This window comes from Mustela nivalis (genome assembly GCF_964662115.1).
Source record: "Mustela nivalis genome assembly, chromosome: 4".
Lineage (NCBI taxonomy): Eukaryota > Metazoa > Chordata > Mammalia > Carnivora > Mustelidae > Mustela > Mustela nivalis.
In genome coordinates this window covers 104,144,586-104,152,176 of record NC_139023.1, presented here as the reverse complement: position 1 = coordinate 104,152,176, position 7,591 = coordinate 104,144,586, and positions in this window count along the sequence as shown.

The window sequence follows — 7,591 nt, the reverse complement described above, 5'->3', positions numbered from 1 at the left end:
GTAAAGCTCTGTATAGGCTATTTTAGAGTTGGAGGCTATAGGTCAAATATTAGGCAGGTTGTAGCTATGGCCCAAGCATAAACTGATTAGTTCTGAAATAGCAAAATAAATTATTTTGAAAAGATTTACTAATACTGCACCTTGGAAATCTTAAGTGGAATCTACTGTGTTCTTTTCTTTTAGTGGGCTTCATTTAGTAGGCTTTATAGAGCCCAACCTGGGGCCTGAATTCATGACCCTCAGATCAAATCCTGAGCGGAGATCAAGAATTCGATGCTTAACTGACTGAGCCACCCAAGTGCCCCAGAAGCCTTTAGTGAAACTTAAAATTTGTGATTTAAAGAAGTAATCTGTTAAAAATATCACATTAATCAAGGGTAGCACATAAAAAAAAAATGTTTTTCTTTTTAAAGATTTTATTTGACAGAGAGAGAGAGAGAGAGAGAGAACGAACACAGGGCACAGGAGTGGGAGGAGGGAGGAGCAGAGGGCTCTATATGGGGCTTGTTCCCAGGACCCTGGATTCATGACCTGAGCCAAAGGCAGATTAACTGATTGAGCCACCCAGGCATTCCCTCCACACCCACTAAAAAAAAACCCAATATGCTTAAGAATTATGAGAACAAAAAGGAAATATAGCTGCAAAGATGTAAATAGTCATAACTGACATGTTGAATATTTTGTAAGTTAACAGGACATGGAAGAATCAGGAAATCATTAATCTACTACACTTGGTGTTGCTTATATTCTTAAACCATTTATTTATAGGTTTTTTTTTTAACCTAGATATGTCCTTAACAAATCAGTCATCAACAAGATATTAATGGGTGCTTTTAATCTAAATAGCACGATTCCATACACAATTCAGCTATCTCAAATTTATGCTATGCACAACAGTATTATCACAAAGCATTTGTTTCCTGTTTTCTTTACTGCCCAATTGATCACACTTGGAGTAGGCTAGTTCCATAAACTTATGAGGTAATGAAGAATCTGTTATATTATTTTAATGATTACCTATGAAGATTACAGTACATATGGAATTTCTATGGCAAAGAAAGGTGGCTTTCAAAAAAGAAAACTTCAAAAGTCTACAGAATCAAGCTTTTTATTATATATGTTGCATTTATTATGTTTGCATTTACTTCTTAATTGTAATCTTTTTCTAGTCAGTGACTGCAAAAGTGGCATGTCAATACAGTATTGTTTGACTCACAATTTTTCAACTTTATAATAAAGCAAAAACAAGGTGTATTCAGCAGAAACTGTACTTCAAATTTTGAATTAGGACTTTCATCTGGGCTAGTGATAGTGACAACGATACGCTCTAGTGATCCTGGGCAGTGGCAGCAGCCACAGCTCCCAGCCAGCCACTAAATCACCAGCAACAACCAATACATGTACAGATATTCTGCACCAATACAACTACTCTATTTTTCACCTTCAATACAGTATCCAATAAATTAGGTGAGATATTTGGTATAAACGAGGCTTTGTGTTAGATAATCCTGCCTAACTATAGGTTAATGTAAGTGTGCTAAGCATGTTTAAGGTAAGCTAGACTAAGCTATGATATTCATTAGGTTAGGTGTATTAAATGCATTTGCAAATTACAGTATTTTCAACTTACGATGGGTTTGTTGTGGCACAACCCATCATAAATTGAGGAAGAACTCTATACACTTACAGAATTACAGGGGCACCTGGGTGGCTCAGTGGGTTAAAGCCTCTGTCTTCAGCTCGGGTCATGGTTGGGATCGAGCCCCACATCGGGCTCTCTGCTCAGCAGAGAGCCTGCTTCCTCCTCTCTCTCTGCCTGCCTCTCTGCCTACTTGTGATCTCTGTCTGTCAAATAAATAATAAATAAAATCTTAAAAAAAAAAAAGAATTATAGAGTAGAAAGATTTTTTCAAAGCTCACTCTAGTCCACCATATGTCTCTAGGAATTTCTAGGAATTTCCCATTAGGCAATCTGCTTGTTTACAGTACTAGGAAGTACTATGGAAGATGGTTTTAAAAAGTTTTACCATATGTTATTAATTTACCAACACCAGTTTTGTTTCTCTAATTTTGCCTTTATTTCCAGTTTGTTGCATTTCCTCTTAGAACTGTGGGTAAGACAAAGCAGTTAAAATATGTTTCCTCAAGAAGAAAGGGGAAGTATAATGTGACACCAAATGCCAAAATCAAAACACTCTTTTTAATAAATTTTGTTTATCCCTTTAAAAATGTTTGAATAAGGGCGCCTGGGTGGCTCAGTGGGTTAAGCCGCTGCCTTCGGCTCAGGTCATGATCTCAGGGTCCTGGGATCGAGTCCCGCATCGGGCTCTCTGCTCAGCGGGGAGCCTGCTTCCCTCTCTCTCTCTGCCTGCCTCTCCATCTACTTGTTATTTCTCTCTGTCAAATAAATAAATAAAATCTTTAAAAAAAAATGTTTGAATAAAGTTTAAGAAAAAATCTTTTTAAGAATCTGCTTAGTTTCTAAATCATTCATTTAACCCCAAACTGCAACCCAAGAGGGAAAGCCTGCAAATAATCTGTTCAGACATGCAGGCACATCTAAGCAATATAGTGGGTTCAGTTCCAAACCACCATAATAAGGCAAGTATCTCAATAAAGTGAGTCAAATAATTTTTTTGGTTTCCCACTCAATATAAAAGTTAGGTTTACTCTGTACTATAATCTACTAAACATGCAATAGCATTACATCAAACAATGTACATACCTTAATTAAAAATCCTTTATTATTAAAAATGCTAACCATCATCTGAGCTTCCAGTGAGTCATAATCACTGATCACAGATCACCATAACAAATAATAATGAAATTTGAAATATTGTGAGAATTACCAAAATGTGACAGAAACACAAAGTGAGCAAATGCTGCTGGAAAAACAGTGCTGAGAGACTTGCTCTGTGCAGGGCTGCCACAAACCTTCAGTTTATAAAAAATACAGTATCTGTGAAGCATAATAAAGTGATGCACGGTAAAAAGCTATCCTTGTGTTAGGTGTTCCATTAATTTCATCTTACTGTTCCAATCCATCAAATGCAATTCCCTTACCTCTCTCTTATTCTGGATTTCATATTTCCTTAATAACATGCCCTGCTTTTTCCTGATACAATCCTCATTTAGGTGGTACACATTCTCTATTAGCTTTTTGAGAGAGGATGTATGGAGTGTGAGACCTTTTAGGTTTGAACATAACTTTATTCTAGTCTCATAACTGATAAGTAGGTTGGCTTATATAGAATTCTAGACTAGAATTAATTTTCCCTTAGAATTCTGAAGCACTGCTCTGTTACCCTTTTGTTTCCAGAGTTGTTACTGAGAAGTCCAACACATTTGCCTTTGTGTGCCTCATACGAAACCTGTTTTTTTTCTCTATAAACTTGTACAATCTACTCTTTGTCTACTTGCTATCTTTATAGAAATGTGCATGTGGTCCCCTTGAAGCATTTTAAGCAATCTTAATAAGATCCCCAACAGCCACATATGATTAGCACTGACACATGCACTATCATCACACTGACCACACAGACGTAGAGCAGCCATGGTAAAAAACCAAGTGCAGCTATAATAAACAAGATGTGCTAACAGTGATGTAAGAGAGAAGATAATGCAACTGTGCATGTGTATGTGCCAAGTGGGTTTAGTTGCTTTGTATATATTAATCCACTAAACTAGTATATACAATACAGCCTTAAGAGGTAGGTATTATCTATATTTTTATAGGTCACAGAATTTATTTCGGCAGAGCCAAAATTCTAAACAGTCTAGCTCTAAAGTCTATGGTCTTACTGTTATGTTACCTTCTAGTAGTAGGTGATAGTAGTTTTTTGTTATATTGCTTTTAAGTATCTTTTCTTGGCAAAATAAAAAGTTGGCAAACCTATGTTGATTATCTCAATTAAAAATTACTGGTGAAATCTAAAAGCCTGGAGATCAACAGTTTGTGGGGCCAGTAGAGAAAGAAAAATGAAAATTTGAGATGGTAACTGATGAAGCAAGGTCTTGGAGGATGAGCTCTAGAACACAGGGTGCAGAAGACTTGGAGAGCCGGGCAAATGTTAATTATAGGAGGAATTACAGCCACATCTAGAGATGCTGGTGAGAAGAGCTTATCTGTTAACTAAAATTCAGAGTCATCAAAGCTTAAAATAAGCATGGTAGTAACAATTAGAAAGCTTAATAAGTAATGTAAAATAGTGAAGATCTGAAGGAATGAAAAAAGTAAATAAATCCAGGAATGGACTGACAGACTAGAAAAAGAGTTTCAACACTAAATATCTTGATAAAGTTAAAGAATAAGTTTAGTAGGAGTAAGGGAGTGGAAGATGTATAAAGAGCTATAGTAGGTTGTGGTCAGAAGGTAGTATTTTTGAATTTAAGATCTCAAAGCCAGAGTAAAGGCTCATTCACTGATGATGATGATGATAATGATACAAATGACAGCAACCATTCATTAAGCACATGAAAACGATTAATTTTATCTAGTCATAACAACCATTAATATAGGCATATTAGGGGAGAAACTGAGGTTCTAACAATTTTTCAATAAAACTCTTACGTTTTTTCAATAGATCTTAACAAAACTCTAAAATTTATATAGAGTTATCTATAACTGGCATTTCCAAGATAATTTTGAAAAAATATGTGGGTTATTAACTGCTGTTAATATCCTCCTGGATATTAACACTTATTATAAATCTGTAGCAATTATAATACTGTGGTAATGTCACAGAAGTCATACAAATTGACTGATGGAAAACTACCCACATATGTGTAGAAACCTGTTCTGAGATGAGTGACATAAAATAAAAATTAAATTATTCAATAAATGCTTCTAGAACGATTGTACATATATAAATAAAATAAAATAAAATTAGATCCCTACCTCATGCACAAAAATAAGTTGATTAAAAACGTAAATATGAAGAATAAGAGTTTTAAACTTTTAGTAAAAAGATAGATAAAAATCTTTGTTATTTTGAAGTAGAAAAGGATTTCTTAAACAAGATCTCCAAAGCACAAAATATAATGGAAAAGATAAATCTGACTACATTAAAACTAAATTTCAGTATAAGAAAAGACACCACAAACAAAGGTCAGAGAAAAGTCTTAAACTGGAAGAAGACAGGTAACCAATATAACCAACAAGGTATTATTTTACAGAAAACATAAATAAATGAAAAAGATGAGCAAAGCATTAGCAAAATGAGTAAAGATGCACAGAGAGAGCAAAGCATTAGCAAAATGAGTAAAGATGCACAGAGATATCCAGGAGGCATTTGGGACTGCTGTACAAGAGAAATCTGGCCTGGGATTAGAGATCTGGGCTAGGTCAACATACTGATCACATTTGAATTCATGGGACTAGATGAGCTTACAGAAGGAAACTTGTAAAGAAATTAGAGACTTGGGTCTAGCTAGGACACAAAGTAGGCAGAGAATTTACCAATCTTCATTCAAATTCTTAACACTAAATAATAACTCCTTTAGCTTTATTCACATATTATTTTGTCTGTTCTTTTCTAACCATAAAATATCTTTATGGCTTTTAAAAATGGCATCTAAATCTAAGATACAAATACTAATAAAACCAGATTTTGTTGGACACCATGTCAGAAAGTAGTTAGATAAGCCTGTCACTTCTGTGTAGGATATTATTTTCAGTCCCTCTGTTTCACATACTACCAAGAAGGCAGGGTTGTGGAAATGAAATGCAAATTAAGATATGAATGAAACAACATTTATATTTGAAAGTAAAAGGAATTTAAGAAAATATTCCCTAAAATACACAGTAAGAATTTTATTGGTGGGGTTAGGAAACTATCACCTTTTATACATTAATGTAGTTTGTGTAATGCATCTCCTCTGAATTATAAGATTAGAGAAAGAAAGAAAGAGAAAAGGTAAGATAAGATAGATATGGGGAGGGGGACCCCTGGGTGGCTCAGTGAGTTAAGCCACTGCCTTAGGCTCAGGTTATGATCCCAGAGTCCTGGGATCGAGCCCCGCATTGGGCTCCTTGCTCGGCAGGGAGCCTGCTTCTCTCTCTGCCTCTCTGCCTGCTTACGTGCTCTCTCTCTCCTTCTCTCTGACAAATAAATAAAATCTTAAAAAAAAAAAAAGATAGATATGGGGATAAGACTTCCACTCACTACATTTCTTCTACTTGGAAACAGTAAACCAGCTATCCACATAAACTCAGGAAAGCCAATCACAAAAGAAGAACTATGTATACTGTATAACTCCTTTTATACGAAGTCCAAGAACATGTAAAGCAAGACAGAATAGTAGTGGTGGTGGGGTAAGGAGACACGGTTGGAAGGGGCACAACGAAGCTCTCTCAGGTGTTGGAGATATCCCATATATACCGATCTGCACAGTTGTCGCATCAGATTCTACCTTTGGCACCCTAACATTTTACTACGCTGTATCTCTTAAGCATTTATTTTTTAATGCTCTTAAAGAAAAACCTTAGAAGCCTAAAGAATCTCACTCAACACAGCTTGCTTTTTGGCCTTGTCAAGGCTACAAAGCCTCTAATTAAGAAAAAAGTATTTAGGGCACCTGGGTGGCTCAGTAGGTTAAGCCTCTGCCTTCCGCTCAGGTCATGATCTCAGGGTCCTGGGATGAGGGCCCGCATCCAGCTATCTGCTCAGCAAGAAGCCTGCTTCCCCCTCTCTCTATGCCTGCCTCTCTGCCTACTTGTGATCTGTCAAATATAAATAAAATCTAAACAAAACAAAACAAAAAAGTATTTAGAGGTTATCTCCAATCTTTTCTTCCCCTAATTTGCCTCACTCCCAACCCACCCCTAGGTCCATCATCTCTCCAAGGGTACTTCTACATCTGATCAACAGAAATTAAAGATAACCCCTAAGGGGCTCCTGTGTGGCTCAGATAGTTAAGAGCCTTCTTAGATTCAGGTCATGATCCCAGGACTCTGGGATCAAGTCCCTCTTGGTGCTCCCTGCTCCCTTGAGAGCCTGCTTCCCCCTCTCCCTCTGCCTGCAGCTCCCTCTGCTTGTGCTGTCTGTCAAACAATAAAAACAAATAAAATCTTTAAGAAAATAATAAAGATAACCTCTAAAAGAACAATCCAGAGGACGAGGATATCTGAGAATATCATATTCATAGTAAACAAGCTTCAGGGTCCTACTTTCACCAAACCAACAGTAAGCTCTCAAAAGGAAACTGAAAAGAAATCCTAACATAAACAACTTTTTTTTTTTTTAAAAGATTTTGTTTATTTATTTGACAGAGAGATCATAAGCAGGCAGAGAGAGAGGAGGAAGGAGGCTCCCCGCTGGGCAGAGAGCCCGATGCGGGGCTCGATCCCAGGACCCTGAGATCACGACCTGAGCCGAAGGCAGCGGCTTAACCCACTGAGCCACCCAGGCGCCCCTAACCTTTTCTTTAAACCTGGCTTGTTGGGGTGAGGGAACGGAGTCAGGCACCGCAGGGTGGCGGGGAGGGTGGTCGTGGTGAGCTTGCAATCCTAGGGCCCCGGCACCCGACCGGTTCCGGGAAGAAAGGGGCCGGGACGAGACGCCAAAGTAAAAACCGACGCCAGGAGCAACTC